This window comes from Amphiprion ocellaris, chromosome 17, assembly GCF_022539595.1.
Source record: "Amphiprion ocellaris isolate individual 3 ecotype Okinawa chromosome 17, ASM2253959v1, whole genome shotgun sequence".
Classification (NCBI taxonomy): Eukaryota; Metazoa; Chordata; class Actinopteri; family Pomacentridae; genus Amphiprion; species Amphiprion ocellaris.
The window spans coordinates 29,176,315-29,192,565 of NC_072782.1; the positions used below are offsets into that span (position 1 = coordinate 29,176,315).

At 39.3% G+C, this 16,251-nt stretch overlaps 1 long non-coding RNA gene across 1 annotated transcript; it reads left to right on the plus strand.

The window, feature by feature from the left end:
* Positions 1-495: 495 nt before the first annotated feature.
* On the plus strand, positions 496-14,994 carry LOC129350933 (uncharacterized). The gene is made up of 3 exons (XR_008604528.1): positions 496-661; positions 7,813-13,454; positions 13,622-14,994. It is a non-coding gene; the product is annotated as an uncharacterized LOC129350933 (long non-coding RNA).
* Positions 14,995-16,251: the final 1,257 nt, after the last annotated feature.

The following is a 16,251-nucleotide window of genomic DNA, read 5'->3' on the forward strand; positions in this document are numbered from 1 at the left end:
CATTCTAGGAATTTAACTGGGTGATATGGGGCCAGCAGTGAGGGAAGGAGGAGAGTTTGCTAATTGGGAATGTGATGCCGTAATGTGGAGACGACAAATCCTACACTACTGTTCAAAAGTTTGGGGTCACCCAGACAATTTCATGTTTTCCATGAAAACTCACACTTTTATTCATGTGCTAACATAACTGCACAAAGGTTTTCTAACCATCAATTAGCCTTTCAACACCATTAGCTAACACAATGTAGCATTAGAACACAGGAGTGATGGTTGCTGGAAATGTTCCTCTGTACCCCTATGGAGATATTCCATTAAAAATCCAGCTAGAATAGTCATTTACTACATTATCAATATCTAGACTGGATTTCTGATGAATTTAATGTTGTCTTTTGTGAGCGGCTGATTAGCCATCATGCCATACAGCTGTGGGGGAACTAATGACTGGTTTGGCCGTTGCAGCAGGGGGTTCCATTTGATTGACGGACGTAGCTCCACTGTACTCCTGAGCGCTCCTGGACAGGTACGTGCTGTGCAGCACGCGAAACACTGGTAAGCTTTAGATTTTGTATTAATATTGTTTCTTCTTTTCAGACCAGTGTTCTGTGGCTGCAGTGCAGAGTCTGCTGACGGCGTCATGCGCGTGTAGCGTCGGACAGCCGAGGTAAACAAAATGTTTGTTTATGCTTGTTGTTATCGTTCTGTTGCTTGATTGTGGTTAAACATTTGTTTGTTTCATTACAGTTTTGGCTCTGTTCCACTTGTTTATTTTGTTGTTTCTTTCTTTTAGTTTGTAGTTGTTTTGCCTAGTTTTGTATCAGTTTGCTTGGTTCTAGTTTAGTTTCGTTTCTCCCCATGTGTGTTTATGCTTAGGTTTCCGTGGCTGTGTTCTCTGGCTCAGTAATCAGGTTTCTCCTCTCCATAGCTGCGTAGGGCCTGTGTGACTTCCAGTTTTAATAACTGCATTTATATTAACATTAGTGTGTGTGTGCTGAACATATTTTTGTACCAGAATAAAAACTGTATTTATATTTTTCTATACACGCCTCTGTATTCATTTGTGCACGTACCTGTGTTTAGTAGGGAAACCCTCTGTTGAGAGGCAGGATTGTTAACAGTCTTAAGGTGGAAGGCCCTAGGTGGCGTTGTCGGTTCCATGTTAAAAGCAACCAGAAGACCCTCTCCAGTCCTAACTTGGTTACACTTTATTGAAAATAAAACTGTTATCTTTCAAAAAATAAGGACCTTTCTAAGTGACCCCAAGCTTTTGAATGATGTTTGTCTCCATTTAAAGGTCAAGTAGACTTGGCTTTTGCTGCAGGGTTACAAGTGTAATTTGAAAGCGTCTCCTCTCCAAACTGGCCAGGATTCCAAAGATCTCCATGGCTCCCCTTTGGTTATTAGTTAAAAAAAAAAAAAGGAACAATTATATTACACTGGCTCTTGAGTTTGTGTCTAATATTACAGTAATGTGAATATTGGGTTGGATCCAAGTGAACTCCATCTATAATCACAGGACAAAATGTATTTTTTGACTGCAGCTGTCAAGAACATTGCAATGGTTGTTGGTCTGTTGGTGGAGCTTCATGATTTTGCCAGTGTGGGTGTTTTCTGGCCTATTTTGGATCAGTTCTGACTGTCTTGTTTGGATTGGGTCTAACTTTTCTTTCCTTTTCTGATTAAAAAAAATATGGTCAGAATGGGTTTTGTATTGATAGGTGGTCTTTATATATCAACATCAAGCCCCAACTTCCCAAAAATTGCATTCTTATTAAACTAAACAAGGCATATTTCAGCTTAGTATCTAACCAGAGGTGCAAAAGCAGCAGTAACATGTATTATTTACAGTGTGGTATATATATATATTTTTTTACATATCACAAATACATCTTTAATCAACATGTTGGTACTATTGATTATATTTCTTTCCGAATGCTGCTCCTTTTCAACCAACCAGTCATAGATTAAACAGACAGACTTTTTACAAACCTGGTAACCAAGAAAGTGGAGGAGAAGCTTCAAACATGTTGTTAAAGGCTCATATTTGAAGCCAAGTGTGATATTTTTCTGAACCTATCCAAGTAAAATTGGTGCCTAAAGCCAACCAAACTGACTGAAAATGGAACCCAAGTCTGAGAATAATGGTTTTAAATGGAACCAGTTTGTTTTTGTGGTTGTTTGTAAGTGGAAATATGTCATGCTTTTACCTTAACAGAGGAAAAAATGTAATTGAGAATGCAGTTTAATTGCATCAGAACATCATTTTTAGGAGATGGTTCTGCAACATTTAGAGGATCCTGGGGGCCCGGTTCACAAATTACAATGCCACCGGTTAAATTCCAGCTGGGACCTTTTATTATTTGTCATTCCTCATCTTTCTCTCTTCATTTCCCATCATCTCTCCGCTGTCAACTGTAATAAAATAAAAAGTCCTGGTGCTCTATCTGTTATTAAAACCCTACAGCACCATTCTGAGTAGGTCATCAAGCACGGCACACTCGGCTGTCCAAAACCCTCCAAAAGGCTGAAATAGAGAGTACTGCTGTGATCTAAAATAGACGTAGTATCATCAGGCTTCAGTTCTGTTGCATCAGATTTGGTTGAGTTGGACTTTTACAACAGATTCAGTAACATCAGTGTCTATTGACTGATTTTTAAAAATGGTATTGTTCAGAATTGTGATTAGAATGATGTAAAAACTGGAGTTTTCTAAAAACTTCAGTCTAGTTTAGGGATGGAGACACGAAGAATTATTGAATTTCAGAATTTTCTGATCTGTAGTGCTTGCAGTTTTAAAAAATTGCCTTCATCTTAAGGGGTAAAAAGAATGACACATGAAAAGCTAAATAATAGATTAATATAGAATTTATTTTATTATTTATATTGAGGTTTTCAATATAATTTTATAAACTTAGAGTTTATTTTCACAGTTCCTTACCAGTGGACATTTCTTGAATACACCAATTTTACAAATTGTGGCATATATTTTAAATCAATTTCCACAAATACTAAATAAATCTCAAGCAATTTCTGCACATTTTTACTCACTGTTAGCTTATTTTTCACAGCAATATAAAGTCCTGCACCTCTATGGAAACAGAACAACCATGGCTAGAAATATAAGTCAAAAAACTCTTCTGTGCAAAAATAGATTTTTATTATATTTTACTATATATTTTCTGTTCTGCTGTACATAAACACAGCCTGCAGTTCAACCGAGAGTTTACTAATTTTTCAAACATAATTGTTGGTCGCAGCCAAGTCACAAATGGCTTCTTAGATGCACCAAATCCCACAGACTTTTGTGATTTTTAATTTTTTTTTACAGAATAGAAGCAAAACAGAAAGCTTTAATTGTTTTAATACAAATTTACAAAGAAATTGGATCCGCGTGAACATAAAAACATTAGTTTAGGTAAGGCAAATGTGTATTGCACAGTAAAAAGTCGAGTCACAAAGGAAGTTGCAGCAAAAATGTTGAAATTGAAAAGAAATAGGACAAAAAGCTATTATATGAATGTAAAACAAGATTGGAAATGCTACTCTTTACAAGCAAAAAAAAATGTACACATCCATATATAACAATAAATATTGCACAGTAAAATAAATAAATAAATATATACACTACTTTTCAAAAGTTTGGGGTCACTTAGAATAACATTAAATGAATGATAAATCCAGTCTAGACATTGTTAATGTGGTAAATGACTATTCTAGCTGGAAACAGCTGATTTTTAATGGAATATCTCCATAGAGGTACAGAGGAACATTTCCAGCAACCATCACTCCTGTGTTCTAATGCTACATTGTGTTAGCTAATGGTGCTGAAAGGATCATTGATGATTAGAAAACACTTGTGCAGTTATGTTAGCACATGGATAAAAGTATGAGTTTTCATGGAAAAGATGAAATTTTATTTTTTTTAAATATATATATATATATATATATATATATATATACACAAAGCATAGTATTGCATTGTTGCTGATGCATTTGCATGTAATGGAAATCAGAAAGTGCCACGTGAGCTCACACACACAAGAAATTTGTCTTGGTAACTGAACTTTACAGTACTCATGAAAAGTTAGGTACAGGTTATGTATTATGTATTACCTACAGGGTTAGTAAGTAATACATCTAAAATATAAATATGACAATCTAAATCTACTGACCTAATTAATATAACAGTCTAAACAGTCTAGATACTATATGAAGACAGAAAAATCGCTTCACCCATGGAGAGCCAGTTTTTCTTACTATTGGTAATTGGATGTTTCTTGAGCACCCTCCTTTCTGCCAAAACTAAAACAGTTCTTGGTTTCTTCACATGTAGGACATTTCATTAATGAGCATGTGTGGCTAAATGCACCCATGTGTGCTGTTCCCAGACCTGTTGATTTGATTTTCTCCATCTGATTGTGGCTCCTGTCTGCGCTGATATGAACTAACTGGATTCCAAGTAGCTCATTGTGATTATTTGATTACAGCTCATTAGCCTGTGAACTCACGGCACCCTGTGCTGCAGAAATCCAGGCAGCAGGAGGTGCTGCAGGTCATCCTGGGATCTGGTCCCTCCTGTGAGGTCTGCAGGAGGCCACTGATGATGCCATTTCCTCCACACTATGCAAAGAGAACGATCATGCATGCATGAAAAATGAGGAAAAAAAATCTCCATTTGTTGTGTTGACAGTGTAAAAGTCCCATTTTATGTCAGGAGTGGAGGCTCAGAAATATTCATGCTGCAGCAGAAACAGTGAACAAATGCAAATGAAAGATCTAAATGAAGCCGGAGCCACTGATGGCAGAAGCTCAGAGCGACATAATGACACTGGTTTCTGATAAAGAACATCTGAATATGAAAACACAGACAGTGAACTCCTTACAAGCCCAGCTGAGCATGGATATGTCAACAGCCGCAACGAGCCGAGAAGGTGACAGCCAGTGAGTCCTCCAGCCTTAATTAATCACAGATGATTCAACAAGTAGCAGCGAGATAACAGCAGCCTTTTTCTGGCTGTTCAAGGCAGGTCCTCCTGGATTTCTATATGCCCATCTGATTTCCATGACTGGCAGCTCTCAATAGCCTCATTAGAATATTCTTGTTGTTCAAATTATTTTTATTTATGTAGTGCCAAATCATAACCAAAGTCACCACTTAGTGTCGTACAGATCTCACAGTATTATCGAGAGAAAGCCAGTAATTCCTCTTTAAACAGCACCTGGCAACAGCACATTTGATGTTCGGGTGAGTTTTTAAATGCAGATGACCAGCGTTTGTCTGCAGTTAATTTAAAAAAAGTTACTCAAAAATCCTTAAAGACAAAAATGTCAACATCAAAAAAAAGACAAAAAAAATGGCACACATGATTTTTATTTTTTGCTGTCAGTGACATTTATTTTAATCTACATCAGCTCATTGGTGAAAATGTACGTATTTGTTGAAGAAATATATTTCAAAAAGTCCTGGCAGTTTCTTAAAAAAATGGGCTCTTTTGTCTTTATCAAAGGTTAGTCGAACCAAAGCAAATAGTGAATTTGTTTAGGACTATTTTCAGCTGTGGATTATAACACATTTGATGCTTGGGTGAGAATTTAATTGCAAATGAACAGCGTTCAGGTGGAAAAACTCCCTTTTAGCATATGCAATGTTAAGATAAACACCTTTATACTTCCACCACCGTTGAAAAGTTTAGGGTCACCCAGATAATCTCATGTTTTCCATGAAAACTCACACTTTTATCCATGTGCTAACATAACTACAAGGGTTTTCTAATCATCAATTAGCCTTTCAACACCATTAGCTAACACAATGTAGCATTAGAACACAGGAGTGATGGTTGCTGGAAATGTTCCTCTGTACCTCTATGGAGATATTCCATTAAAAATCAGCTGTTTCCAGCTACAATAGTCATTTACCACATTAACAATGTCTAGACTGGATTAAGGATTCATTTAATGTTATCTTCATTGAAAAAACTGCTTTTCTTTCAAAAATAAGGACATTTCTAAGTAACCCCAACTTTTGAAAGGTAGTGTATGTGTTTGGAACCTACTGTTCACATGGCATGGTTTAGGAAAATGTCACACTTTGAAAGACACTTTTACATGCTAGAGGCTTGATTAAGGTTAGACACCAAAAATGCTTGGTTAGGGTTCAAAAAATGTTAGGATTTGGGTTAAAATACAACTCTGACAACTGTAATCCAACAGACAATACACTTCCTTCAAAACGTAACTGAGAATGCAGCTTAGTTATATGTTGGTGTCATTTTGTGAAGGTTCCAAATTGATTTCAGTGAGGTGTTGCTACTACATGAGCAGACTGAACGACCTGGCAAAAACTGGAGTGTGTAGCTGGGTTTAAACTCTGCAGAGGAATGATCGATGAGTGGATGTGAGGTGCTCAGGTGGATTGGCAGCAGGTCCACCACGCCCAGAGACAGACAGAGAATGAACAAGGGACTAGTGAGGGACACGAGGGGAAGATAAAACAGCTGAAACACTGCAAATGAGGGGAAGAAACACCAGGACCGTGACACTGTTTGGTGATGAATCCTGCAGTTTGGACCACCTCAATACTAATCCACAACACAGTGATTTAGATGTGAACAGAATACACACAGCAGTTATATTTGCTGCAAACACACCAATTTTTAGGCTTTGTGTCTTCACGATATACAGTCCTTTTAAAACTAATCATCCCCCTTGAAAGTTTCCCCATTTTACTGCTTTTCAACATTGAATCATGGTCTATTTAATTAAGCTTTTCAACATGAATTTACCATAAAAAGACTCCTTCATGTCAAAGTGAAACAGATTTCTGCAAAGTAATGTGAATTAATTAAAAATATATAATGTAAAATAAGTGTTTTCATTAGTTTTCACCCACTTCAAGCCAGTATTTAGGCTGAAGTCAGCCTTGCACATCTGGACACTGTGATTTTACCTCATTGTTCTTTGTAAAACTGCTCAAGCTCTGTCAAGTCACATGGGGATCATGAGCAAAAGGCTCCTTTCAAGTCCAGCCATAAATTTTCAGTTTGATTGTCTGGTCTCTGACTTGGCATTCAGAACATTCACCTTGTTGAATTGAAACCATTTCTGAAAAGTTTTGGCTACCTCGGGTCATTATCATGCTGGAAAGCAAATCTTCTCCCAAGTCGCATTTCTCTTGCATCAGGTTGTCCTCCAGGCTTTTCCTTTACTTTGCTGCATTCATTTTACCCTCAACATTTACAAGCCTTCCAGGGCCTACATCATGATGCTGCCACCACCGTGCTTCACATCATGATGCTGCCACCACCGTGCTTCACATCATGATGCTGCCACCACCATGCTTCACATCATGATGCTGCCACCACCATGCTTCACATCATGATGCTGCCACCACCGTGCTTCACATCATGATGCTGCCACCACCATGCTTCACATCATGATGCTGCCACCACCATGCTTCACGTCATGATGCTGCCACCACCATGCTTACATCATGATGCTGCCTCCACCATGCTTACATCATGATGCTGCCACCACCATGCTTCACATCATGATGCTGCCACCACCATGCTTTACAGTGGGGTTGGTGTGTTTGTGTGGCTGTGCGGTGTGTGGTGTCCTGCAAACACAGCGTCTAGTCTGTGACTAATACTTAGTCACATTTTCCTGTTTATCTCTGTGGAGAATCAGACTATGCTGCTCATTTTGTGCTGTTTTCAGTTTCTTCTTCAAAGACTGTCAGCACACCAGGGTTCACCCACAATTCTGAACTCTTGTTTGTGTCTCTGTATGTGTGTGTTTTTGTGTTTGCCTTTTCAGAGGGTGTGCGCCACATAAAGCAGTCCATCCTCCTCCGACCAGTGTATCATCAGTGTATCTGCTGCTGCTGCATCCGACAGTTGCCACATAATGGATGGCCGGGGCGGCAGAGTAAACAGTCCGGGGCGTGAGCTGTGTGCAGGGGAGGTCAGATGTGTTGATTTATGGCCCCCATGATAAATCACCTCCTCTTTCAGGGAGGAGGTCACCGTCAGGATTCTCCCGACTCAAGAGCATCTGTGGATTCAGCTGTGGCCTCCCTGACCCGAAGGCAGAGCCACCGATGTCGATTCTCCTCCTCCTCCTTGTCACTCGTCTCCTCCCCATCCTTCTTTTCTTTGCTCCTTCACCTCCTCCTACTCGAGCACTTTCCTTTCGCCATCCATCTCTTGTTTTTGCAATCTCACATTCCCTGTCCTCCCCTCTTTCTCTTGCATATCTTTATCTTTGTGTTTATTTCTCCTCCGATTTCTGTCTCAAATGTCACCAAACCTCTTTCTCTTGCTCCTTCTCCTCTTACAGTTTAATCTTCTCCTCCTTTGTCTCATTCCCCTCCTGCTCCTTCCCCCCTTCGTCCATTTCCTTTCTTTGCTCATCTTCTCTCTTCCAGCTTCCTCCTCCTCTTTCTCCTGTTTAATCAGACAGCATGCATTAATGATCATCTGAAAAAAATAGACATGCTTGGACATATTTACAAAGCTGAGGGTGATTTTTCTCTGCAAATTTCCATTTCAGCAGGGGTATTTTCTTACATCTAAACAATAATAGGATTTGTGACATATTTTTTCTCAATAGTTTGTGCAATATCAGTTTTTGTATCATTTGTAGCATTTTATGTCATGGTAATATTTCATATTTTCATTTCTCAGGTGCAATATTTCACTTTCATGTGCAACACTGCAATATTTTCCATTCTTGTCAAATTTTTCAGGTACAATACTTAATGTGTTATTTTACTTAATACCTCAGTATAATTGACAGCATTACATTTCACTGTTCGATTCTAACCGTATTTCAGGTTATTTATTTTATTTTAGCATTGCATTGTACTCACACCGATCAGGCATAACATTATGATCCCTGACAGATGAAGTGAAAAACGCTGATTATCTTTTCATCATGGCACCTCTTGGTGGGTTGGATATATTAAGCCACAAGTGAACATTTTGTCCACAAAGTTGATGTGTTAGAAGCAGGAAAAATAGACAAGCGTAAGGCTATGAATGAGTTTGACTAGACGACTGGATCAGAGCATCTCCAGAACTGCAGCTCTTGAGGGATGTTCCTGGTCTGCAGTGGTCAGCATCTATCAAAAATTAAATTAAAATTAAATTAAGGAAGGAACAGTGTTGAACTGGCGACAGGGTCATTTACAGTCAAGTCTCACTGATGCACATGGGGAGCGAAGGCTGGCCCATGTGGTCTGATCCACCAGACAAGATACTGTTGCCCAAATTGCTGAAGAAGTTAAAGCTGGTTCTGATAGAAAGGTGTCAGAATACACAGAGCATCGGAGTCTGTTGCTGCGTAGCTGCAGACCAGTCAGGGTGTCCATGCTGACCACTGTGCACCGCCGAAAGCACCAACAGTGGACATGTGAGCATCGGAACTGGACCACAGAGCAATGGAAGAATGTGGCCTGGTCTGATGAATCATGTTTTCTTTTACATCACATGGATGGCCGGGTGTGCTGCTTACCTGGAGAACGCATGGCACCAGGATGCATTATGGGAAGAAGGCAAGCCGGCAGATGCAGTGTCATGCTGTAGGTAATGTTCTGTCAGGAAACCTTGGGTTCTGCCATCCAAGTGGATGTTACTTTGACATGTACCTCCTACCTAAGCATTGTTGCAGACCATGTAGACCCTTTCATGGAAACGGTATTCCCTGATGACTGTGGTCTCTTTCAGCACGATAGAGTGCCATATCACAAAGCAAAAATGGTTCAGGAATAGTTTGAGGAGCACAACAAGCAGTTTGAGGTGTTGACTTGGCCTCCAAATTCCCCAGATCTCAATCCAATCCAGCATCTGTGGGATGTTTTGGACAAACAAGTCCAATCCATCCACCCCACCTCCCAACTTCCAGGACCTGAAGGATCTGCTGCTAACATCTTGGTGCCAGATACCACAGCATACCTTCAGGAGTCTAGTGGAGCCTCAATGGGCCAGGAAAAGAGGGACCAACACAATATTAGGCAAGTGGTCATAATCTTATGTCTGATCAATTTGTATCTCATTGCTTTTCTACTTTTCAGGCAATGCATTTTTTAGTTTATGTCATTTTGTTTTTTCGTTTTAACAAAATCTGGCACAGAGATTTTCTTCTAGATTGGAAGTTATATCTTATTATTTTATCTTCTTTACTAAGGCTGCAGTTGTTTAATAGCAGCTCATTTTGTACATGACACCTGATGCCGAACACGTGTTTCACATGTTTGGGAAGAAAAGGAGCACAAAAGTAAGTGTTTGCTGCTGTTTAGCTAACTGGATTTCATGTATGACGAGACGTATCAAAGCAACAAAACAGTCTGTAGCTGATTTACTTCCTTTAAAGGGGTCATTTCTGCAGTAAATGATAATGTATGGAGCAACATACATAATTACTTGGGAGATGTTAAAAGTCTGGAATAATAAGCGGGAGGCAGCTGCAGTAAACAGAGATGAAAAGACGTGGGAGAAATGAGTTGCTTGCCTTTAGATTAGAGTCCAGCTACACACTGTGTGACCTTGTTCGTTCAAAATATAAGACCTTTAGAAGCGGGGACATCTCTCAGAAATAAACAGACGCAGATGGATTTTTTGAACCCAAGGTGATTATGCTTACTGAACATGGTCACTGAAAGCGCTGGAGTCTATTCTTCTGTGGTTCTAACACACCTGTGTGCTAGGAAAAGGTGAGCCGCAACAGAAAACGTAACAAACCTTCAGACGTTATATACACTTCATTTACATCGGTTTAATTACAGTTACTGTGTTTATTTAAATTCTTTATAGAGTTTTATACACACTGTTGCTATTTGAAGACAGAGATTTTCAACATTACAAGCTGAAAAACATCACAGAATTAACACAATAGTTTCCTTGATACTATTAATTGTCTATTTCCACCTTTGCTACAGAGTGCACTGTCCTTTACAGCCTCATCAGTATTTCTCCAGTCTGCTGGGAGAATATTAGCTGTAAATATGCAATAATATTCATGCTCAGAAGATGATCACAGTCTCTAGGTCTTTTTTTCACTGTCATGTCCAAATAGTTCTGCATATTTCTGCACAGCACCGATAGTTTGTGGAATTTTTTACATTTTAAGGTGAAAATATGCCTCTAAGGTGACAGCTGCTGTAAGGTTAGGTTTACGCCAAGGTTAGGGTTAAGAGGTGTGTTGTGTAGTCCTGATCCCAATAAGTTTTGCTCACAAGGGAAGGCGGAGAAGCCCAAATGGCCAAACCCAGAGTGAAGATCTGTGTACTGAATGCACCACAACTGAATATGAAAAGTCTGTCAGTAGTTCAAACTGAAGTCCGGCTTTTAAAGTCGCAGGAACTGAAGTATGAAGTGTGCTGAAATTACTGATGATATCATTAACGCAGTGAGACTCTGCTGATTAGAAAGACGCTGTTTCTAATTCACTTTAATATACATTTAGAGTACAACTAAATTAATATCAAGGCAGAGCTATTTTATATTCAGAACTACACTGTAAAAAGATCTCTGTAAAAAAATGGTGGAAATTTGACAACAGTTGTGTAAGGAACAATATGATGAAAAAAATGATAAATGCTGTGACAAAAAACGGTGAAAACAACGGCAAATTTGTAAAATACTGATATGTTTAGCTGTTCTGAATACAGCAAAACAGTATGACTTTACGGTCACATCTTGTGAAAGACCAAATTACTCTTTAATACATTATTTACACTTTTGATCTGTTTTTTTCTTTATTCTTTTTTCATACTGATTTTAATAGATATGATCTGTAATTTATGAAAATAGGGAAAATCTGTGAAATAACAGAAAATTACAAATTCAGTTACAAACTGTAAACAAAAAAGAAAACTTTTTTATTTTTTTTTACAGCGTACCAAATTTGTATTTTCTATAATATTGTAGAATTGTAATAAATAATGTAACACATAATAATATTAATATTTGAACTTGATTGGTAAATTACATCTTAGATTAAAAATATTGCTGAGACAACAGCACTGTCAGTAAATTATCATACGGTTTTTGGGGCAATTTTTTTCTTCTTTTTTGTTTATATTTTTTATTTACACACCTCAATATAAATCAGAAACAAAAGTGGAATACTTCTGCAAAATACAGTTTTGACAAAAGTGTAAAATTAAATGCCTTAAATAATTCCATAAGCATATAAGGACCATGCAGTTAAATAAAAATAACAATAAAATCAAAAATGGGGAAAAAATCTACAAAATTTAAATTTTACCTTAATAAAGACCTAAACATTGGGATTTGTCTTCCAAATGCTCATGACGATCTACAGAACACACTGAAATTCATATTGAGCAAATGTTAGTTGTATAGTTCATGTTCCCCCAATTTTTACCCATTTAAAAATAAAAAGAAATTTTAAAAATAACTTGTTCTGCTGCAGTTTATGAGTAAAAGTAATTGTTTTCATGTTGAAGCAGCGTTGAAGTGGCCCTATCTGGTCTCCATAGTACAAGGTTTAAATGCAACGTCCGTGAGCCATTTTTAATTTATTTTTATTATATAGTCATTGCTGGTTATTATTATGTGTGCTCGAGATGTTTTTTTAAACTGAATCTGGGATAAAATATGAGTTTGTAAGCCTGACGGTGTGTTTAAACCCAGTCACCCGGTAGCAGATAGAGAAAAACACTGTGCGATCAATGATCCTCATCAGTATGGAGCAGCTGATCTCTGGCTCTCGGCCTCATCCTCGGCTCCTCTCATTACCTCACATTCTGGTAAACACATGTGGATGCGGCGATGGGAAGTTTTCACTCTGGAGCTCCGTGTTTGGGTTCATGCTGCACGCTGACCTCACATACGTGACCGTGTTGGTATGTGCATGTGATGTTGTGACGGGCGGACGTCACCTAGCGAGGCTGTTTGTGTTTGTTTGTGTTGCCGGACCCTGTCATTTGATTACAGGTCACACTAATCTAATCATCCAGCTGTGAGCTCAGTGTGCAGGCAGTTTATGAGAGGGACTGCAGCGCTGCCGAACATAGACCTCAGTCTGTCACCGTGTTACCTTTCGCTCAATGACAAGCTGTGTCTGGGCCGACTCTGATAGCCGGCGGCTGTTTCCCAGACTGATTACCGAGGCAGTGATCGGCCTTTGCTTCGGTACAGACACCTCTCCGGCTCCGGTTGGACACGGGAGCGTAAACAAGGCCTCCCGAACACATGCAGGCCTCTCTGAGGAGCTGGAAGATGTCCAGGTGTGATGGAGGTCGGAGATAAAGCTGCTATCGGTGTGACTTACAGGACTGGACGGGACTCAGCTCCCGCTCCCTGAAATCATATTGACAGGAAGTATGGCTCCCTCAGATGAACCCTTCGTCTGGTTTTTCCTTCTCGCGGCCGCTTGCGAGGGTTGGCAGCTGATACAGATTTTCTCAGGCTCAATCAGCTGAGCGGCTTGAGGTAAAGGAGATCAATACTTTTCATTTTTAACACAAAGGCAATATCGACCGCCTGAAACGGCCTCTTCAGCGGGCACAGAGAGGCTTTCTGCGCCGCGATAAGAGGCGTATTATTTTAATCATCATCATCTTTCATCTGCTCCCTTCTTATCTGTCGCCCCGACACAGGAAGATGCTCGAGGAGAAGGTGGCAAAATAAAAGGCTTCATGGAGAGCCGTGCAGCTGCAGAGGCAAAAGCAGATGGGTTGATTCATGTCGGAATCAGCGACTTCTTAGTGTTTTTTGCACTGTTTGTTGAATTAAAGCTGCAGCTAATAAGATGACATGCTAGTGCAATGTTGTGAAAACTTGCAGGCTTTCATTCATGGAGACAACCAAACAAGCAGCACACAAAGAGACAAATAAAAACCACCAGTCCCAAACCATCATTACCAGTAATTAGTAGTGTCATGTTGTAATTAAAACTGGGATCTGGGCTTATCAAGGCCTTTTTAATTGATTGGTATCTGCTTTATTGAATACAAACCTTAGTTTAATCTTGTTGTAAAGGGAGAGCATGATTTATTTCTCAATGCTAGAGATGCAAATTTGGGGTATTTTTTGTAATCAATAATTAGCAGGATAATCAATTAATAATCAATTAGTTAATAACAACAATTTAAAGCAGTTAATTTTGTTTAGACCCATGATATGTGCTGCAAAGGGGACTATGTTACATATACAAATGCTGTTTGTATGTCTTAAACACATGAGCTCTGGTCGGATGTCATTAAGCATCACAGAAGTCTTTGTCATGGTGCCCATTTGTGACTCCCTCCATGTCAGGCTCCTAGCAGGAGCCGCCTCCCTCTTCCCTCTACCTTCCTTTTCTCCTCAGGTGGGCATGCAGACAGGTGCTACCAATCCGTTCATCAAGAATTAGCACGCTACTTGGTGCCAGACCATTGAACAGCCTCATCCTGGACTACCTGCCAGCCGTGTTGGATTCCCTGCCACCTCCTCCGCCTGGTACACAAGTCACCTGGACCCCTCTGCAACTCTGCCTCCATCTGAATCCACACATCCACCGGTATGTGTTCAGGTCAGGAAACCCAGGCAAGAGATTGGCTACAGGTTGACCACTGGTTTTGTGTCGGCAGAACGTTTGGTCTTTAGCGTTTCAAGGTCGATCCTTTGTCTGAAAGCCACTCAGAATGTGATCAAAACATTAGGATTCAATCTTATTTGAGATTTAGGGGAGTTAAACAGGTTTCATGGAGCAGAGAGTTGTACATTTTGCTTTTTAGTCAGTACTTTGCAACCCTCTCTTAGTGTTTTGCATCCAAACTACCACTTTGGCATCCATTGCTTTATGCAGCTTACTGTATGTAGACATGGTTTTACTGCTGAAGCTACAAAGAGTGTCAATGTACTGCTGCTGCTGCTCCAGTTGTTTGCTGCTGCGTCTCAGCGTATAGAATCTATTGATTGTAGGGTTGTCAGATTGATGCGTGACTCTTCCTGTAAACAACATGTCAAAGTGTCCTTGAGCCAAGACACTGAGTCCCAACTGCTCTTTGTCGTGAGGCTAACACCTTACAAGGTTCCTGCAGCACCTAAGGGTCAGTGGATACCAGAGCTTTATTTTGACACCTGAAACATCAGGCTCTCAGATCTAAACAGCGATATCAATAATTGCAATATTACTTCTCAGTAGTTTGTGCAAAGTCAGTTTTTGTAGCATTTTATGTAACGTGCAATATTTCACATTTTGATTTCTCAGGTGCAGTTTCATTATCATGTGTAACGTTTCATTTTCATTTGCAGCATTTTGATTACATGTGCAATATTTCCTTTTTGACGCACAACATTGTCAATGTAATGCATCAGGACTTTCCCTAAATCACTTAAAATCCACTTTTATAGACTTGCTTTTATGTGAAATTAGCTTTTAACCAATTACCTGTTTATTTTATATGTTCTCTCTTGCTTTATTCTAGTTTATTCTAGTTTTAGCTGCCTAGTTAGTGTGTTGTACTTATATCTTATTGCTCATTGTATTTCTTATTTTATGTTAGCTGTTATTTCTGAGCAATATCTGGCACAAGAATTTCCTTTGAGGTGAATAAAGTTTCATCTTGTTTTAGGTGGATTGTGTAAAAAAGTCTATACAGCAAGTGCAACTCAAGGAGCTTTACATTAAAAAAGAGAAATAAAACAGTAGAATACAGGCGTTCACGTAAGAGTAATAAATAGATCGAATGTAGAATCCACCCTGCCAACATGTTGCTCAGAGCTTTGACCTGCTGGTGGAGAGAGGAGAACAATTTCCATTTTGGGATCAGTATCATCATGAGCTGTAATAACAGATAGATGTGTAAACACTGTGAGGAGCCAGAAGACAGCGTAATGTCCAAATTATCATAAGAAAACAATAAATGTAAGTATTCATGACCACATCCGTGCACACGCCATGATGAAGCCGTAATGTTCCAGATGAAAAAAGTCCTGCCATCATGTGCCGTCCTGATGAAGATCACAGCGGTTGGCTTCCATCAGTTTGTCGGGAGGCAGAGAAACCAACAAAGTGCTTATTGTAATTTTATTCATCCACCAAATTGCCACATGAAACACAAACCGTATCCATGAAGTGGCAAAAAGTGGCAGAGGCAATACACAGCTAATGACTCTGCTGGTGGAGTTGTTGTTTCGCTGCTGTGATTAGACTCTGAAGGACAAACTATTGATTAGAACTCATCATGACTGAGAGAAAATCACAAAATTATTCTGACGGATTACAGAATTTTAACTCTGGCTC